The 19,163-nt window shown below is 38.2% G+C and overlaps 1 long non-coding RNA gene across 1 annotated transcript; it reads right to left on the bottom strand.

The window, feature by feature from the left end:
* Positions 1-9,904: 9,904 nt before the first annotated feature.
* Positions 9,905-14,660, bottom strand: LOC121403017. Its single transcript, XR_005966951.1, has 2 exons — positions 12,483-14,660; positions 9,905-10,477 (listed from the first exon to the last, which is right to left on the bottom strand). It is a non-coding gene; the product is annotated as an uncharacterized LOC121403017 (long non-coding RNA).
* Between the last annotated feature and the right edge of the window lie 4,503 nt (positions 14,661-19,163).

Here is a 19,163-nt window from a genome sequence, read left to right as displayed (position 1 = left end):
GTTTTTCCAGAAAATGGATCTTTTCATTATACTTCATACCTTAAGTCTGCTAGAAAATCATGTAAACATTTAAAAAAACCAATAGGCTGGTTTTGCTTCCAATAAGCAATTAGTTAGGATCAAGTACAAGGTACTGCTTTATTATTACAGAGAAAAATTAAATCATTTTTAAAAATCTCGATTATTTGGATAAAATGGAGTCTATGGGAAAAAGACTTTCCATAATTTGGAGCTTTTAGGATAACGGGTTTCCCGATAACGGATTCTATACATGTGTCTTTAATGCAAGTGATTTTACTCACAAGTTGCCCACTTTGGTTGCAGACGTAAATGAGCCCTGAAACCTTTCTTCAAAAAACACAGTAATCTAAATTGTTCATACAGACAATTACTTTCTTGAATTTTAACTAATACAGTATATATTCATTATAAATATTATATATTGTAAGGGGTTGGGTAGCTGGGATCAACTTTCTGGGGGTAAAGCAGCTCACGGCACAATCACAACTCAGGAAATTGTCGTTTCTTTGCAGCAGTTTTTTCACCTGCAGCACATAAACAAAATAAACAGTACAAAATAAAATCCTTGCCACTTAATGGGTTTCTAACACAGGTCAGTTTTCCTAACTAACCAGGAGGTGGCCTTTTGCCTGTCTCCCCAACACAGAGAACATTTAGGAAAAACCAAAATCCCAAACCTTGTGGTGATTTCAGTGAGCTCACACAGATAGCTTTTCTGTGTCTTTTCCCAGACTGAAGCTCAACACTCTGGCTTGAGCTGCCTTTTTAATTATCCACCTTAGATGCCTCAGGAAAACACAAAACACCTAGGCTGGACTAGCAGTCCCGGAACCACTTTGTTATGAACCTGGGGTCCATCCTGGACTTTCCCAGGTATCCTAGTGGTGACCTCACCATATATATATACATAGTGAATAAAGTACCCTCTCTTGTAAAATATGAGGGTATTAGAAGTTACAGAGGAGTTTCATATTTAATACACAAAAGCCATGAATATCTTGTAAATGATATAATTATAAACAGTGAGTAATGGTCATCAGTTATAAACGGTGAGTAGTGATGTCATTTCTGTCACATGACTCATAATAATAAATAAAGTACACCCTGTTGCAAAATATGAGGATATTAAAAATTACTTCGGAGTTCCATGACCTGTATAAAAACACTCGGCCTTTGGTCATGAAACTCCTTGGTAACTTATACTATCCTTATAGTTGGGATCAAGTACAATGCACTTTTTTATTATTACAGAGAAAAGGGAAATCATTTTTAAAAATATGAATTATTTAATAAAATGGAGTCTATGGGAGATGGTCTTCCCATAATTCAAATCTTTCTGTATATGGGGTTTTCGGATAACAGATGTGTATAGAAAACGGATCCGCACACACACTGGTTAATGCAGTCGGGGAGTATCCCCTTTTATTCAGCCACCAAACATTCAACGTTTTCGGGGGGGAACACACACCCTTCATCAGGATCAATTAGATGACATCCTTTAAAATGCTATTTTTATGTGTTTTTATTGTAATTATTAATAATAATAGTAATAATAATATTATTTTCTTGACATCCAAATTGTAAGAAGGCTTATAACAATCTCGAAGCCAGTGAAAACTACAGATCATTCTAGATCAAAGACTAATAGATTCTGTGAGTTTGTTGAAAGGCAAGGCACATTCACGCCTCCTCCTGAGTAGTGTCAATTTACTAAGCAAAACCAGTTTGTGACAAGTTCACGGGAGCCCATAAATATCATTTAAATATTTGCCTAGGGTAAATATTAACCTCAGAAGTCAGATCTAAATAAATTCATGTTATTACTGTATGAACCACCCTTTTTTTTATTAGCAGAGTACATGCAAATATAAGTGAAAGGTAAGAATCTGAAAGCAATGTGTGTCACACAGGTACATGTACTGTGCTGGTAAGTATTGTCTCTTCTTACCTCTAGCAAAAAAAAATAAGTGACAACTTTCTGACACATATACTGCTGACTATGAACAAAGGACCCTTTGTATACAATGGTGAGTTTGTATGGGAAACCAACATGGTTTAATATGTATATTTATTTTTGCAGCAATGGTTTCCTATAAGGCATGGTCTGGCAATCTCTAGACTCTGACAAATGACAGAGGGGCTGCTGAAAGATACCATAGACATTGAGTCGATTAGGTGAGGGGAAGGTTATTTGGGTCACTGTATGACCTGTTTCCTATACAACTTGGGATATTCCATTTGATTTAACATGCAATAAAAATAGTTTGCCAACAGAGCTTTGTGATTTGTGACTTTCTTGGATTGACACTGGCAGCCATTATTGACTTTTGAGGTGGAAAATCTAGAAAAGCCCCTCACTGAGAGAGGCTTCACCATCTGAGACGGGCTTCACCAACACCTTATGATATGTTAAGCTGAAACTATACTATTGTCTTTAGCTTCGTCATACCATCTTTTGGGACTGTCACATATCATATCAACAGTGATGTTTCCTATGGAAAAGAAAAGAGAACTTACATTTATATTTCTGCAGCATGACTTAAAGTCCAATTATGTAGAATTAAAGCGACTTTGGTTAAAATCTTCCTACAGTGCAATTAACGTTAATCAACTTTAATAGTTTCGCAGCAAGTCCAAGAGCGATCAAAAATTCAGAATCCACGAATCATTCTCTAATTACTGCATAAAATGTTAATAGAAATAATCTTCCATACCATAAAATATCAGTAAATTCAGCTGTGAATATCTCAGTGGGTACTGAATGCTTTGCAATGTCTCCCTAGCAGCAAAAATGAAATGAATCTTATTGACTGAATCACAGAGCTAAACCCACCTCATCTGCATGTCTACACACCGATCTCAGACATTACGCTCAATCTTTCATTTCAACTGCTGAATCAAGGATTTAAGTTGTAATAATTTATTATGGATAAAATAAAAAAAAGGAAAAATGAAAGAAAAATGGGAGGGGGAAACACATTAAAGCAGTCAACTTAAATTGGGAAACTCACTAATAATATATAGAAATAGACTGAATATAGGGAGTGTGTAGAAGGATGTTGTCACGGTTGGAACCCCTAATTCCAGAACCTATGCTAAGCACCCTGTTCTCGGCTCTTGCTTCCACCTTTAACAGACGCCTTTCACCTCGGGAGGAGCCCTCGGCTAATCAGATGCCGCCAGGTCTTATTAAGAGAGGTGCCAAGTGAAGGGTTCTGTACGAGCAAAGGGGCACGACGGTAAAGCAAAGTCTTTGGGCAGAAGGTCGCAGTACAAGGCGTAGACAAAAAGGCATAGTCAATCAGGCTAGGTCGAGGCAGGCAGAGTACAAGCAGAGTCAGACAGGCAATGGTCAAACCAGGAGATCAATCAGAGGGGATATGGATACAGAAGAGTCAGTTACCAGGCAGGGTCAGGATTCCAGAAGTCAGGATAGTCTTAAAACAGGCAGGGGTCACAACAGGTAATCAGATATCAGGAAACAGAAGCGTAATAGCACAGAAGCACCAGGAACTCACTAGGAGAAAACCTATAACATGCCAAGAATTACAAACAAAAATCCCTTTTATAGTGTTCGAATTTTCACGCCATTGCGTGCTGGTGTCAATACACCAGCGCAATTACGCCTATAAAACTACCAGAGGCGCACCGCGTGCGCACTAGGAAACCGGCGCATTGGAAGGAGAAGACAGGCGTGGCGGGCGTCCCTGCCGAGAGCGCGGCGGGCATCCCTGCTTGCCCACTAGACCACCAGGGTGAGTAGCCCTCACAGATGTAAACCAATGACTATCGACAGATATGAGAACCAAACCCAAAACATTTGATGTTGAGTACATTTTGAAGGAAATTTCCAAAATAGTTTAAGTCTCTTCTTCAAGTTTCAGGTGTATTATTTGAGGTAGCCATCCAAAGCCATTTTTTCTACACCATCAAAAAGCCTCATATGTTTATTTATATCATATGGGGTGCCTCAGTGAGTAGCACCCAAGAACTCAGTAGTCCTGGGGTCTTGAGTTTGCACCTGACCTTGGCACTTCGTGTCTGTGTGGGTTTCCTCTCACACTCCAAAATACAAAAAATACAGATGGGTTAATTGCTTCCTGATAAAATAATAACTGATCAGTGTGAATGTGATAGGGAATTACATGGTTTCATCCTGGGCACGATAGGTAAGAACCTACTGTATATGTTCTTTTTATTTGTGTGATATTTCTTCCACACTTACAGGCAGCTAAATTAGCTCCTTATTATATTAACCCCAATGTGTTGTGTGAATGGAAGATTAGATTGTAAGCTCCACTGGGACAGGCACTGTTGTCAATCAAGAGCATTTAACCCTGTAAAGTTGGCCATATGCAATATAGTAAGATTTTATCTTTGTCAGGTGACAAATCGTATTATTTAGCAATTGTTTTAATCACAGGATACAGGCATCCAGGAAGAACATTCAATGAGACATTTTAGAACAGGGGAATATATAGGGAAGCCACAGAATTTAGGATTCATTTATTATGCTATGGTTTTTGCACATTGCCCCTATTCCCTACCAACAGTTACATGTATTTGCATTTGAGGATGGCTCATGCCTGCCTAGAGCCTGAATTTGGCAGCAATGTATTCATGAGATGTGGGCTGAGAGAGGCACATAGGCATACTCCATCCCACTCCCTGCTTGCCCAATTCAGACATGCAAGTTAGTACTTATGAAAAAGAGGCCCTGTACTTACCACCTTCACATGGCCTTCCTATGCCTTGCACCCACCATTGTCGTACTCTGCACCTAACACCAGATTTTTAATCCATCACAGTTTGCAGATCGCAATTATGCTCTGGATGATAGTTCTCACTGAATGAGGTAGTGCAGTACTGCAGCAAATAAATCTCAAAATATTCAATCATTTCAAAATTAATTTCCACACAAATGCATTTGAGTCAAATGCACTGGGTGGGAGTTTTTTCAGCATTTTTGTTTTCATGCAAATGGTTTCATGAATCCATGCCTGATGAAAAAACTTCTCTCATCACTTCTGATACTTGCAGTTTTGTACTGGCATCAGGGGTTTTTGTAAATGACCACTCTTGTTTTTCTGCCAGTTTATGTCCATGTGTTCAGAACTTTAAGGGACAGAGTTGTGTTTTCCACAAAATATTCAAGTTTCGAGGGTATTTTTGAGTCAAAAATCTATTTTTCTGGTTCAAAAAACTAAAAATTTTCGGGGGGGGTTTTTTTAAAAAAAGATTTTTTTCGAGATTTATTATACCCCGAAGCTGGAAATAGCATGAATCTGAAAATACACCAGCTAGAACCTGTTGAGGTCATGTAAGTGTCAATGGCAGAGGTCCCTTGAACCATTTGAAAATGTAAATAGCCCTAATGATGTTCGAGTTTTTTTCAATGGGTTTTTGGGTTGTTAACACCGACTTCACTGATTCAATTTTTTTACATTCAAGTTTTTTCCTAAATTAGAAACCATTCGAGTTGTGAGTTCATTCGAGTTCATTTGAGGTCTAAACAATATCACATTTTTCCAAATATCTCTGATTAATTTACAGGTAAATATATGAATAAACATAACAGCTGGTTATAAGATCTATGGTCGTGTTTCCAACATTAACTTTATAATAATTAAACTTTAATACAACAGGATTTTCCCAATATCGGTCAGCAGGCAATACAAAATCTTACAGCGTATGGCTTCCTTCATGAAAACCTGATCCACTTACATGATTGGTAAATGTCTGGAAATTGTTTGTTAAAATGATCAGCTCCATATTTTATGATAATTACAGATTTGCAACTCGTCACTCATATTTTTGCACACTTGTATAGGTTCTGTGACAGATCTACATGTGTACGTGATACAGACTTCAGTTTCATTCCTTCAGGACTTGTTTACTCTGTGTCTGGAGTGTGTTGCTATGAAGAGAGCTCTTTACTTTACTCACAATCCATAACAAGGGGGCAATTGGACACCAATTGCAGTAAGTGAAAGGGCAGCCAGAGACATGCCAGCATAGAATTAAAGAGGAAGTGGAGAGCACTCCTCCTGTGCTATGCCTTTGTGAAGCCAAGAGGCAAAGAGCCTTTAATCCAACCACTGCACAATAATATTATGAATATGGACTGAAACCATTCATCGTTTTTTTCATTAGCACTAAACATTGTGGCCAAACAGACAGTTATTGAAAAGTAACCAATATTAGAAAGCAATTGACATTTGCAAAGGATTATGGGGTCCCCTTGCGCAGTTTTCGTAATCCTTACAATTTCTATGGTCTTAATTTGAAAGCAAAGCCAGGGATCAGTGGCTTCTTCTATCCTTGTCAGTTGAAGAGTAGATGAGAGAGCTGGACTGTGCAAGTGTTGACCTCTGCTTCTGAGCAGAGTTTTAACTGTGTGGAGCTTTGATTATAGATACAAAAGTCCTAAAACCCATGCCTTTAGCAGAGTTTTACCCCTCCCAATAATAAAATGTAGAGACCAATATGCCTTTGATGCTGACAGTTATTTTTACCTGAGACCAAGGACATGACCAAATTATAATTATAAAACCCCTAATGAGCCAATATTGTGGTATCCTTTGCCATTCCGGTAAGAATTAACAGCATCTTAAAACCTCTAGCAATTGTTAATCAGCGGAGTAGCCTGAGAATGTAGTGGGAATTCCTAGTTATGGCAGATATTTTACTAATATGTAACAGGAATAGCTAAATTTTAATAATTCACAACTTTTAGACGCATTTAGACAACATTTTAGAATGATGCCAGATATTTAAATAGTCGCTGAGCAAGCATTATTTTCTAAATACTTTAATTAGATATTTATTTTTTGAATTAAAATAAGAAGGTAAACTGAACTTGGAAATATATTGTTGGGGGAGGGCATAAATATTCTTGGTTTGTTTGCATAGTGCTTTGAGTTTATACCAATATGTTTATAGAGACTTATCTGAGGAAGTCTCTATGTTACACTCATGTAGTCTATATATCATCACAGGCAAAGTTGTACACACTTTAGAGAATGTCAAAATAGTATTCAATACTAATTTATTTTATAATGTGATATGCATATTTAGGTCATTTGGAAATCAAACTTTCATATATGATATTTCTTTGCACTAAAGTATGATAAGTTATCAGATGTAACTGATTATTGGGGGAAAAACTGGGACCATAAAACCAGTGAAATTGAAGTGAAGTGTTAGGAATTATTAAAGGCTATAAGGACTTTGTTTAAATTACAGACATATATAAAGGTATAAGGAAATCGATACGTAATGAAATAGAATACCACTGAAGTAGCAAGGGAGCACTAGGTTGAAAATACAAAGCACAATAGATCATTTTGTCACAGTAGAAAGGACAATGCTCTGGTATATTCTATGAGATTATCTCCTAAATTAAGTGAAAACGGAGGCACACTGAAGAAGTGGAAAAAAAATTAAAGGGAGGTAAGTTAGATGCAATGGGACAGATTCACTAAAGGACAAAGTGGCTAACGCCAGCGTCAATTCGCCAGCGTTGCAACCATCGCCAATTCACTAACAGGCGCAGGTGCCAATTCGCTAGCGAAAAAGTCGCTAGTGTTTGTTCGCACTCTATTGGCAGGTGACTTTTCGCTCTGGTGAAAGGTCGTTACTCAAATTCAGTGTGGATTTTACTGAACGTTACCTCTTTCTCCAGAGTTGACTTCGCCACCTCAGACCAGACAAAGTGCTAAAAAGAAGCTAGATCTTCCTCAATCTTCTGTCACTTACATCATATCCTTTGTGCCAAAAATACATTAAAGTTTCAAAAACGCTGGCGACTTTTCCTTTTTTGAAGCGGCATTGCCTGCAAATGTCCTAACAAACTTTTTTTGGCAAACCGGTTTTCTCCAGACATTTCCTAATATATGGAAAATTAATTTTACAGTGGGCTCATGTTTAGGGCATTATATAAATTCTCTTGTCTTTATTATGGTTCCCTGGACATTTTTAATAAAAAGTGGTAACTTCAACCATTTGCACCAACATTTATAATTAAGACCTCCATACAACTTTAAATTACCTGCAGTATGCAAATTGACCTAAGCGCAAGATCACTAGGGAATTTTCGCTAGGCACAAGAGAACACTAGTACATCTTCTCTATGAAATGCTCACACTGCTGAAAGTAACGCTAGTGAAAAGTCACCATTGTTCGGTGCCCAGGGCGCAACTTCCATATTAGTGATTTAGGGGCAGATGTATCAAGGGTCAAATATCGAGGGTTAATTAACCCTCGATATTCGACTGGCGAATTAAAATCCTTTGACTTCGAATATCGAAGTCGAAGGATTTTGCGCAATTCGTTCGATCGAACGATCGAAGGAATAATCTTTCGATCAAACGATTAAATCCTTCGAATCAAACGATTCGAAGGATTCTAATCCACCGATCGAAGGATTATCATTCGATCAGAAAATTGTTAGCAAGCCTATGGGGACCTTACCCATAGGCTAACATTGGCCTGGGTCGGTTTAAGGTGGCGAACTAGGGGGTCGATAGTACTTCGACTATCGAATGGTCGAATAGTCTAACGATTATCGAAGTCGAAGGTCGTAGTCGAAGGTCGAAGTAGCCAATTCGATGGTCGAAGTAGCCAAAAAAAACTTGGCCTCTCCAGAATGTCAGGGTACATAATTAAGTAACTCCAGCTCCAAAGGCTATGGGATAGAGGAAAATATCCAGAATGTCAGTGGCTCCATTCACCAGAAACACCATTGCCTCCACTGATCTTGGGGCAGTGATCGTCATCATCATCATTTATATATAGATCTGACAAGTTAAGCAGTGCTTTATTTTTTTTTACCTAAAAATCATCAAAACAGCAGCAAGTTACTTGCTATAAAGTAGCTTAAGTTATATACATAGTTAAAAAACGTAACTTCTTTCAAAGTGTCAGAGCCTTTACATTTGCAAATGTTATAAAAAGTTATATCACACTGGATGCATTTGTATTTTGGGTTTTTATTCCTCCTCAGGTACACCATTGTGAGCATAGGCAGGCCTGGAATGAGCTTTAGAATATGCCCTGGCATTTCAAGTAGACAGAGGTCCAAACAGTGTTCAGGGTTGGAGGTTAAGGTTGTTACAGACCCCTGAGATGATGATTCTTTAGCATGGAAGTCTGGGGAGGGGGGCTCTGATAACATCCTTGGTTATCTGCCAAATGTTCCTTGTACCATTTGAGGGTAAAGGTGGCCATACACAGGCTGATGGGCCGCGGGGCCCCCGAGGTTTGGACCCCAGTGGGCCCTCAATCGTCCAGTCCAACTCTGAGCATAACACCTGGTTAAAAAATATCATACTATTTTAACAGAAGATAATTGAGTTGCAGCAATGTAAGAGCCTAGATTCTTTGCCAAAACTATAGCCAATAATTCTCCTCAATAAGGCAAACTGTAATTCTCGCAACATTCAACCCGACCGGAATGTTATTAGTCTTTTTGACAGGTAGTAGCCATTTTGGAGCAATATGATGTGAATCATAACCATTGTGATTCAGACATAAAGTATAGCTTCTTTAATTTCTTCTTGATTTGTAACGTGTATATGTCTGCAGTGACCCTAGATTTATTACTTAAAAGTTTGGAAGAGAAGTTGAACAGAAAAGGTAAATAATTTCCATAACTAAAAAATTAATATAGGCCAAACGCAAAATCAGTTAGATTGCTACAGTCTAAAATATATGGATATCTTATTAGGAATAAATTAAAGGTGTTTTTTAAGACCAATGTATTCAAAAAAGTATATAATTTATTTATCAAACAGAATTCTTAAAAACTGGCCGGCCAGGAAACACAATAAATAGATAATCAGTAAAATTACATAAAAACAATTATCAAGTTACTCCAGGTGGGTAAACGCTCTTTTAAATTTTAATAATACAATATTTACTCCTTGGTTATGATAGGTGCTTGCCAAAATTATGAAATAGCAAGGAAGGCTGTGAGTTAAAGTTCTCCAACTTAGAAAAGTTTTTTTGTGTTTTGGGTGTGAGTTATAGTTCTCCAGTTCGGCAATTCGGTATAGGGTACAAGGTACTTCTCTCAGTGGATTTTCATGCTAATTTGTATAAGGCTGTAGATGAAAAACGGGTTTCCAAAGGGAATTTATGTGGCGTCCCCTACTCCTTTTTTTCCAGCTGTAAATGTCCCCCAAAATAATTGTATTGATCTCAACAGATCCTGTGTTCCGGTCTTTCCTCAAGGGCACAGCCGGGCATAGACTTTTAGTGATAACCAGCCTGTTCACGATTTCTCCACTTTGCAGGTACCTTTTTCCCAAAGATCCAAGATGGCGCCTGGTTCACTTCGGCGCGTGGGTTCCACTGCGGAGCGTAATTCTATGAATCTCCTCCTGATTTCCACTATTTTTCAGATTTTCGCGGTCTTCGTGATTTAACAGTTCATGAAGTACCGGGATACTGCCGACTTTCACGATTTTTCCGATATTGGGGTAAAAACACAAAATATAATGATCATATCTTATTAGGTAAACGTCTTATTTAATAAATGACAGTCCTGTACACAATCTAGGCTTTGGAGGTTGTGCATTACAAGGTTTATATGATACAAAATCAGGCACAATCTGTAGTCCCAGGTTGATATTCAGCTGACCTGATCTCACCTTTAACAAGGAATATTATAAAATGCATTTGCTGCAGGATGTATTGCAGTTGTTGTGTTCTTCTGTGTTATATGTTTCATTTGTGAAGATCAGGTCTGTGCTATTTATTATAAAGTAGTACTGCAGAGCTGTAATGATTCATATTCAATAGGATTCAATAAATCCTGCAGCCACAACTGATGTCTAGCTTCAACTCAGCTTTATTGCTTCAAACGAGCTCCAGCTATGACTGTGTGCATGTTCATTAGGTTCTCTTTTAGATAAACAGACTTTTGAAGGCAAAGGCAAGCCAAGAATGGCTCTAAAGGTGCACAAATGATGTCATTACATTTTATTCACAGATAAATATTATGTTGTGCAGATTTCTACTTTTAGGAAATATTGTCGTCATTGCTGTTTCAACTTGATAAACTTCATTTTTTTTCAAACAAACTAATTTTTAGTGGTTTTGTTTAATTGTGGTTTATACATTTAACCTGTGTTTAGTTTTTTTTTTTTCAAAAAGAGGAGTAAAAAGTTTGGACTTCCGCCCTTAACATTGAATTAAATTGTATTTCCCGTTATTATAACACATTAAGGGGCAGATTTATCAAGGGGCAGATAGTCAATTCGAATTTTTTGAATCCCCCTATTCAAATGTAAATTGCAATGTGAGATTTATCACACCTCGACAATGGAAGCAGTCCTAATTCGAATATTTGCCACCTAAAACCTGCCGAGTTCATGTACAAGTCAATGGCAGAGGTCCACTGAGCCATTTGGAGATATTAATAGCCTTCCTGACATTCAAGTTTTTTTTCAGGAGAAAAATATGATTCGTACTAATCAAATATGATCCAAATTAATTATTTATTTTTAGATTTTCCCGAAAATTTGGTTTGCAGGAAAAAATCTGAATTTCCACCCGAAAATTCAGATTTTGTATACATTTTTCCGCAAAAACTCCAATTTTGTATGCTTTTTTCCCGAAAACTCTGAAATCCACTAAGGTGGTTATTTACTAAACTCCAAAAGCAAAAATCCCCAAAAAAATTTGATTTTTTTTTTACATAAAATCTGACTTTTAACAAAAAATCTAAATTTTTTTCGGAATTTATTATACCCCGAGGATGGAAAAAGTCCAAATCAGAAAATCTGGCATCTCAGACCTGTTGAGGTTGCATATGTCAATTGGAGAAGTCCCAATGAGTTTTTGATGTGCGCTGGGTTTTGTGCAATACTCCGAAGATTTCAGAGTTTTCGGGAAAAAAGCATACAAAATCTGAGTTTTCGGGGGGAAAATCCCCAAAAAAGGTAAATCTGGATTTTTTCCCCGCAAACCACATTTCAGGGAAAATCTACTAATAAATAAGAAGAATAAACCTGTTGTAATCTGAGTTTTTGTTAGACTTTGATAAATAACCCCCTAAGTGTTTGTAGCACGAAACGCGTAAGGCTATGGACACAATAAACTGTTTCACTTTGATTCAACTGCCTGGTGGAAGATTGCCTTTATTTCAGTGTCTGCTCCAATGAATTTTTGGTTTGTCCACTCCCATGCTGAGAGCTCAGGGCGGTGCAGCTGGCCTCTTCCCTTATGTGGTAAGTAATCATCTTACTACCCCTCTTCAAAATTGAATAGGCCTGGATCATTGCTGGTATAGAGATACTGATTTTTCAGGCCAGTACAGTAAGTTAACAATATGAAATATGGCATTTCTAGGTTTAATCATTTTTAGGGTTTCATTTTTTATTAAGGCTACTTAAAAATCTCCAGGTCTCACAATGGCAAATCATGTTTTCCTTAGGCTTTAACATGTGCAACAATACCTTTGAATGAAAAGAAATGAAATGCCATGTTGTAAGCCGAATAATCATGTGTAGATCCTTCCGTCTGCATTTTCAGGCAATTCAACCAGCTCGCAACAGGTGATTGTAAAACTTTTCAATTCAAATGTGTTTTGCGTACTTTTGTCGCCTAAAGGAAGAGCAATTTCCACATGTACCATTGCCCTTCTGCTACATGTAAATATAAAGGTAGGGGAGTAATTTTAAGGTATTTTAAGAAGAGCATATGAAAGCCCAGCGCGATATAAAGCAATCATCTGGTGTGCTTTGATAAACACAGACTACCAGGCAGGTGATTGCAAGTGACTTTTAACATCAGAAGGGCATTCATTCATTTAGAATTAACTCAGGAATGAGAGGTACCTATGTAATATACACTGTATAACTATTACCAAAACAAGTGTGCCACAAGGCTACCAAACTTTAAATGCAGAGTTGTATGAATGTTACAAACAAAAATCTAAGTTTTCTTACTAATACAATTAGTATACACCTGTATTGTTATTGGGATACCTGGACAATTTTGTTTATAAAAACTTTATAGTTTTTCAAAGGCTATTGAAAAAACATTCTGCCACATCAATATTGGCTGCATAATGTATTTTGTGGGGGGAAAATTCCACCTTTCAAAGCCCTAGACTGATGTTATTAGCACCAACATCACTGCATGCGTCTCCCTTGATCCCTCTGCAGCTGGCCTGCAGCTCTCATTATCTCAGCTAAGCACTGGTGCTTCTTAAGTTCAATGTCAATAGCTAGTTAGAGGAGGGCGTATGGGTCAAGGGATTAGGACTCAGAGGTGTCCTTGGTGTTCAGGCTGCTTGATCTGCAGAATGCATCATCGGAATCAAAAAATCCCTCTATCTCTGGCAAGATCCGAACATAGAAATGTCATTTTGGGGGCTGTCAGCTTTCTGATAAGGAATGACATCAAAATTCAAGGATAAGTTGTGTTTGAGGAAGAGTATGTAAGTTGAAGATGAAGAACAGAACAGAATGTTGACAGAAGATTTCAAGTGAAAAAAAAAATAGTTATTAAAAATTTAATCTGTCTGCCTTTTACCTGTTTAATGTAGTCTCTGTGTGTCTCGGGAGCATTGGATTTGTAGAGACTGGACTGAAAATGGTATTTGCTGCACATGAGAAGTTTTTGCATTGAAATGAGTAGCTAATTCTTGTTTTAAGTTTTATGTTAATTTTTGGTAATTACATGACATGGTTTTTATTTATGATTTATCTATCTATCTTGTGTGTGCATACACTTAACCCCTTCTTTTTATAAATCAGGGGTATTATATTATAGTGTAAGTTTCATTTGTGGCCTATAATTACTGTATAACAGTATGCATTACATAAAAAGTTGGGAGTTTTTAGCAACATGCAACACTACATTTTTACTATGCAGAACAGTGTTTAGGTGTATACAGTTATTTAATCAAAATCTTGAAAGTATAGACTTTACAGCAGAGCCTTTGTTGTGCCAACGCACACAACATGTATTGGGGTTCTCGCCCTTTATCGAGTGTATAGCAAACAGCCTGTTTAAATTTAAAACGTTTTATTCAAAATGGACAAAGCAACTTCTAATTAAGATACAAAGTGGAAAGTGCATTCCCTGGCTGATTTCAGACCCCAACTGCAACCCAAATCTTCTTGTCTGCTCACATTGTGTTGGCTCCTGTGCAAACAGACTCGGCAGATTTCTGTGAAAAAACATAAGACTGCATTTCGAGCTGAAATCTGTAGAGTCTGTTCACGTCGGAGCAAACACAAGGCTTACGGCTACCAGCATGCCACCCAACCACACCTGCATTGGATGAGAAGCACTGGGAATTTATAGGAGATACAATCATTTTTTAAATTTCCCACTCCAATAACCAGTGCTCTGGATACAATTATGGATATTTGCTCATGTGCTCGACTGAAGGGGAGGGGACAGGGGCGACGTGCGGCAGTGGGCCTAGGGGTGCCTGCTATGTAAATCCGCTTTGGCTAGCAGTCAGGGACTGAAATAAGCCTATGGATTTCGGAAGGCTGATTTCTGCCCTGTCTGGCCCTAGCCTTAAAAATATATAGTCTATATGAAAATGCCAAATAATGAGTATTTATATTTAGAATATTACATGCAAGAATGGTGTGCATTTTCTGTAAAATGCAGAAGCATACTTACCAGAAATGTGGGATCCAAGAGCATCAGCCTCAGACCCTCTGAAGGGGATCAAAAACCTGTAAGGAAACAAAAAGGCCACAAGGTCACATGTGCCCTTCACCTTGTTTGTTTCCTGAATTCAAATACCATTTTTTATATAGGGTAAGTTGCTGTGCTCATTTGCATGATTGTAAGGTCTTGCAAGTAGGACCTTCTGATCCTATTTCTTACTCTATAACCTTTGTTTGTTAAATTATTGTTCATTTTAAATTATTGTAAAGTTGGCACTATAAAAATAAATAAATTATGATGATGACTTGCAATTATGTCAAAGGATATAGTTAATGGACCCTTATGTTATAATGAGTATCCAGACACCTGCCTCTCCAACATCTCATTTTGAAATCAAATCTCCACGCCTTTGCAAAGACTGTTAAGAATATTGTTGGCAATATTTGTTTAAATTCAGCCCCAAGAGCATTAGTTAGACCAGGGCTGCCCAACTGGTGACCTGCGGGCCGCATGCGGCCTGTGACCCCCCTTGTGTGGCCCCCCACATGAAAGTCTGCCTGCTGTGTCTGCTTACCATGTCTAAGATTTCAAATCCATCACTACAGAGAGCAATTGGCCCCTGCACTGTTTAAACCTCAATTACAGACTGTAATCCCCTGTGTTGTTCACACATGTAGTCCCCCCTGCATTGTTCACACCTGTAATACCTCTATTATTCACACCCCTAAAGATCTGTACTGTTCACACCTGAGACCCAAACTGAAACTACCCACATTGTTCACCTGTTCACACTCATACAAACTGCTGGAGGGATATCAACACTGTGTCTCATTGTATGTAGTACAGCATAGAGTGGTCCTAATAGGTTTCCCTGTCTCCTGCTCTGTTCTGCCTTCCATATGATCCCTGTGTGCCATACTCTACCTGCCCTATGCTCCCTGTGTGTGCCATACTCTGCCTGCCCTATGCTCCCTATGTGTGCCATACTCTGCCTGCACTATGCTCCCTGTGTGTGCCATACTACAATATGCCTGCCCTTTTCTCCTTGGGTGTGCCATACTCTACTTGCCCTATTCTCCTTGGGTGTGCTATAGTCTGCCTTCCCTATGCCCCCTGTGTGTGCCCTGCTCTGCCTATGGATCACAGCCTGGTATTTGTTTTGGGGTTTGTTAGCATTTGAAAATTAATGTTAGGGGCCCCTAAGGTGTTTAATCCTGTGCTGGGGGGGGGGGGGTGCTGTGTTATCCACATATGGATTTAAGGGTATGTCTTAATATGAATTAACTTTTTTCACATATGAGTGATGATTGATATCCCTGCAGTGAGCACCAAACATTTGGTTTTTTGGCGTTCTACCACAATTAATGTGGACATGGTCTTGTGTTAACATGGGTGTGGTATAAAAACAGGGAGCACATAAGTTTGACAGCACTGAGTTAGGCCATGCAGTAATGATGGGAGATTAGACTTGCAGACAGTGCTCCCATTTATCCAACAGGTTTTCTTTTCCTTCAGGGACAGGGACAGCCACTTTGTCTTGCATGGGGGCTTAATGAAGAACTTTCTACAGACTAATAAAGCAGTAAGTATGGCATTTTCAAGAATATCAATGTATGATTTAAGATATTCTATCACTGGATCCAGAGGTTCTAGTTCATACCATGAAAAACCACCCCAAACCATTATTTGCACGAACCAACTTTTCAGTCAGGATTTAGCATTCAGGCAAGTAAGATTCTTCTGGTATCCATCAAACCCAGATTTGTCCATCAGACTTCAAATGCTTATTCTTTCTAATCTGTATCTTTAACCTTGTCACTGAGGGGGTAAACAGATGCAGAAGTAATTTTGTTTTTACATATGATAACAAAACGTGATGGTTTAGAAGAAAAAAAATCCATTCAGGGAAGGTCTTTGTACATTGCCACTTCCAGTCAGGATCTGCACTGTGGCTTCTCCTTTATTGTTTATCTATGAATAGCCAAGGGGGGGATGTCCCATGTGTTTTACATGGGTAGGAGACTGAAGTCTTTGCATCACTGCTCTTAAATAATCCTGTTTCATTGCCCCATAATGCAAGTTTTAAAACCAACTGATAATTATATGATTAATAATAATGCATATACTATGTAAAGCACTGCAGAAAATATTGTAATAATAATGCTAGAATTATTGTGAAAAAATTATAGATAGAGAATATTTTGGCAAAGTGGTTTCTCAATTTATTTTTTACTTTTTGCAACATTGCATTCTGTTTGATGTAATTCCCTGCTTTATTATATCAAACATCAACATGTAAAACATGCATCTAAAACCCATTAAAAGCCAGAATATACAGAAAATAAGCAAAATGTGGATCTGTACATGTAACAAGCCCTGTGTCATTTCTCCTCAGACATATTACTTGTCTGGATGCTTTTTAGGAATTTATTACAAGGTGACTTCTGGAAAGGTTAATCTATTTTAATGGGGGGGTTGCTGTTTTTTTCCATAACTGTTTTAGGAGCTATGTAGTCAGCATTCAAGTTTTGAATACGCGTCCTACTATAGCCGGATGCAGTGAGAAAGATACTGCCTTACAAAATTGTCCCAATTGAAGGGCATGTAAGAGAAAGCCCATATTCTGCTCATGTGATTTTCATAATAATGACTTTGCAACTTGTGCACCATTTACTAATGAGAGAGCTTTTGACAGGCTTCACAATGCTGGAATTCTTGGAAAATGCACTGCATTTACCAACATGATAAATTGCAACCACATATATTGGCCCATTGTCTTTAGGTCCATGGCACACGTGGATACAAGTGATAGCAAATGAAACATCACTACTTACGTCCAGTTGCTTTCTATCCTTATTAACAAACAGTGCCAGTGATTGATTAGCATTTAAAGGTAATTAACACACTCTATGTGCTGGAACCCTTAATGCACTAATGCATGAGATGCAATTGTTTAAGGTATCTCATTCCCCTGTGACTGCAATTACACTGTAATCATGGCAATCGATACTGCATTGTGGGTATAAAAAACATGGTGATTGTACTCGAAATTGCACTTAGCCCACTTTACTTGAGATGCGAATGACCCCTTTTACATTTATTAGGTAGTAAACCAATGTACCTATAAGTATTGTTGTTGTTATGGTTATTATTTATAAAGTGTAAGTGCTGTACAAAAAAAAAAAAGCTAATTTGAGTATACACACACGAGGTTGCACACCATTGTACTAAAAGTCTAAACCATAGCGTTTATTTTTTAAGCATAAAAACAGCCAATGTAACTACAATTCCCAGAAGCTCACTTATAAGCCCTGTGGCGTCTCATGCGGTCGGGATTACGTCACCTTTGTGCGCAGTGGCGCGGCTTAAAAATGCTGCGTCTATACGCAGATGACAACGTTGGCGTGGCGGCCGGGCAGAAAAGCGCCTTTCAACCTTTCAACAGTACCCACCATTTTTGTAATGGGCTCAATTTGTATTACAGTGATCTTTCAATACACTATAAATGGAAGAATGGCATAAACATACAATGATATGGCATGATTTTGGGTATCTTTGAAGGAATAAAGCTAATTCATACATCAATAGACAAGTATTATAAACATCTCAAAGGGGTGACGCTAATTGAAAAACAAATGGAGATCAAATTCCTTGTTGAGACCTAATGGGCTCCAGGTTTTTTACCTATGTATCCACTGGACTTCTGTCTTTTTTAATAGGAGAACCCTATCACCTCCCCTTCGGGGCTGGGGAACATGCTGGATCCCCCGAAATTTCAAATCCTCCACTGTATGTCCTTTTTCTATGTAGTTTTTAGAGACTGGCAAAACACTATTATGAGTATTAACCATGGATCTATGTTGTAAAAATCTGTCCCTCACTTTTTGAATGGTTTCACCCACATAAACAAGATTACAAGGGCATATTAGCATATACACTATATAAATCGTATCACAGCTGTAATGACCTCAAATTTTAAACTCCCTATTCGTTGTTGGATTGATGAAAGTTGCTCCAGTTAGAACAAAACGGCATTGTGCACACCCCCTGCATTGAAACATGCCTTCCTTTGGGTGTCCCATGAAGGTGTATTCTCTAGGAAAAGGTGCTATTTCTGCCTGCGTGTTTTTTTTACCTATATTACATCCCTTTCTAAACAACATCACAGGCTTTTGTTCAAATTCTGAAATTTTGTGCTCCGCTGTCACACTGACGTTGTCACCTGTGTATAGACGCTGCGTTTTTACGCCGCGCCATTGCGCACAAAGGTGACATCATCCTGACCGCATGAGATACCACAGGGCTTAAGTGAGCTTCTGGGAATTGTAGTCTCAGCTCTACATGGAGATCAGCTTGAGAAAGGGAGCAGGAAGCACCCGAGACGTTGTATAGATCTCCACATGGATGATTATATTTAAGCTTACATTGGCTGTTTTTATGCTTACAAACTTTTAATACAATGGTGTGCGACCTCGCTGGACAATGTATATTTTGAGTGGAGT

Source organism: Xenopus laevis, chromosome 4L (genome assembly GCF_017654675.1).
Source record: "Xenopus laevis strain J_2021 chromosome 4L, Xenopus_laevis_v10.1, whole genome shotgun sequence".
In the NCBI taxonomy this organism is placed as follows: domain Eukaryota; kingdom Metazoa; phylum Chordata; class Amphibia; order Anura; family Pipidae; genus Xenopus; species Xenopus laevis.
Note: the sequence above shows the minus strand (reverse complement) of the source record. Positions and strands in the feature narration are given on the sequence as shown.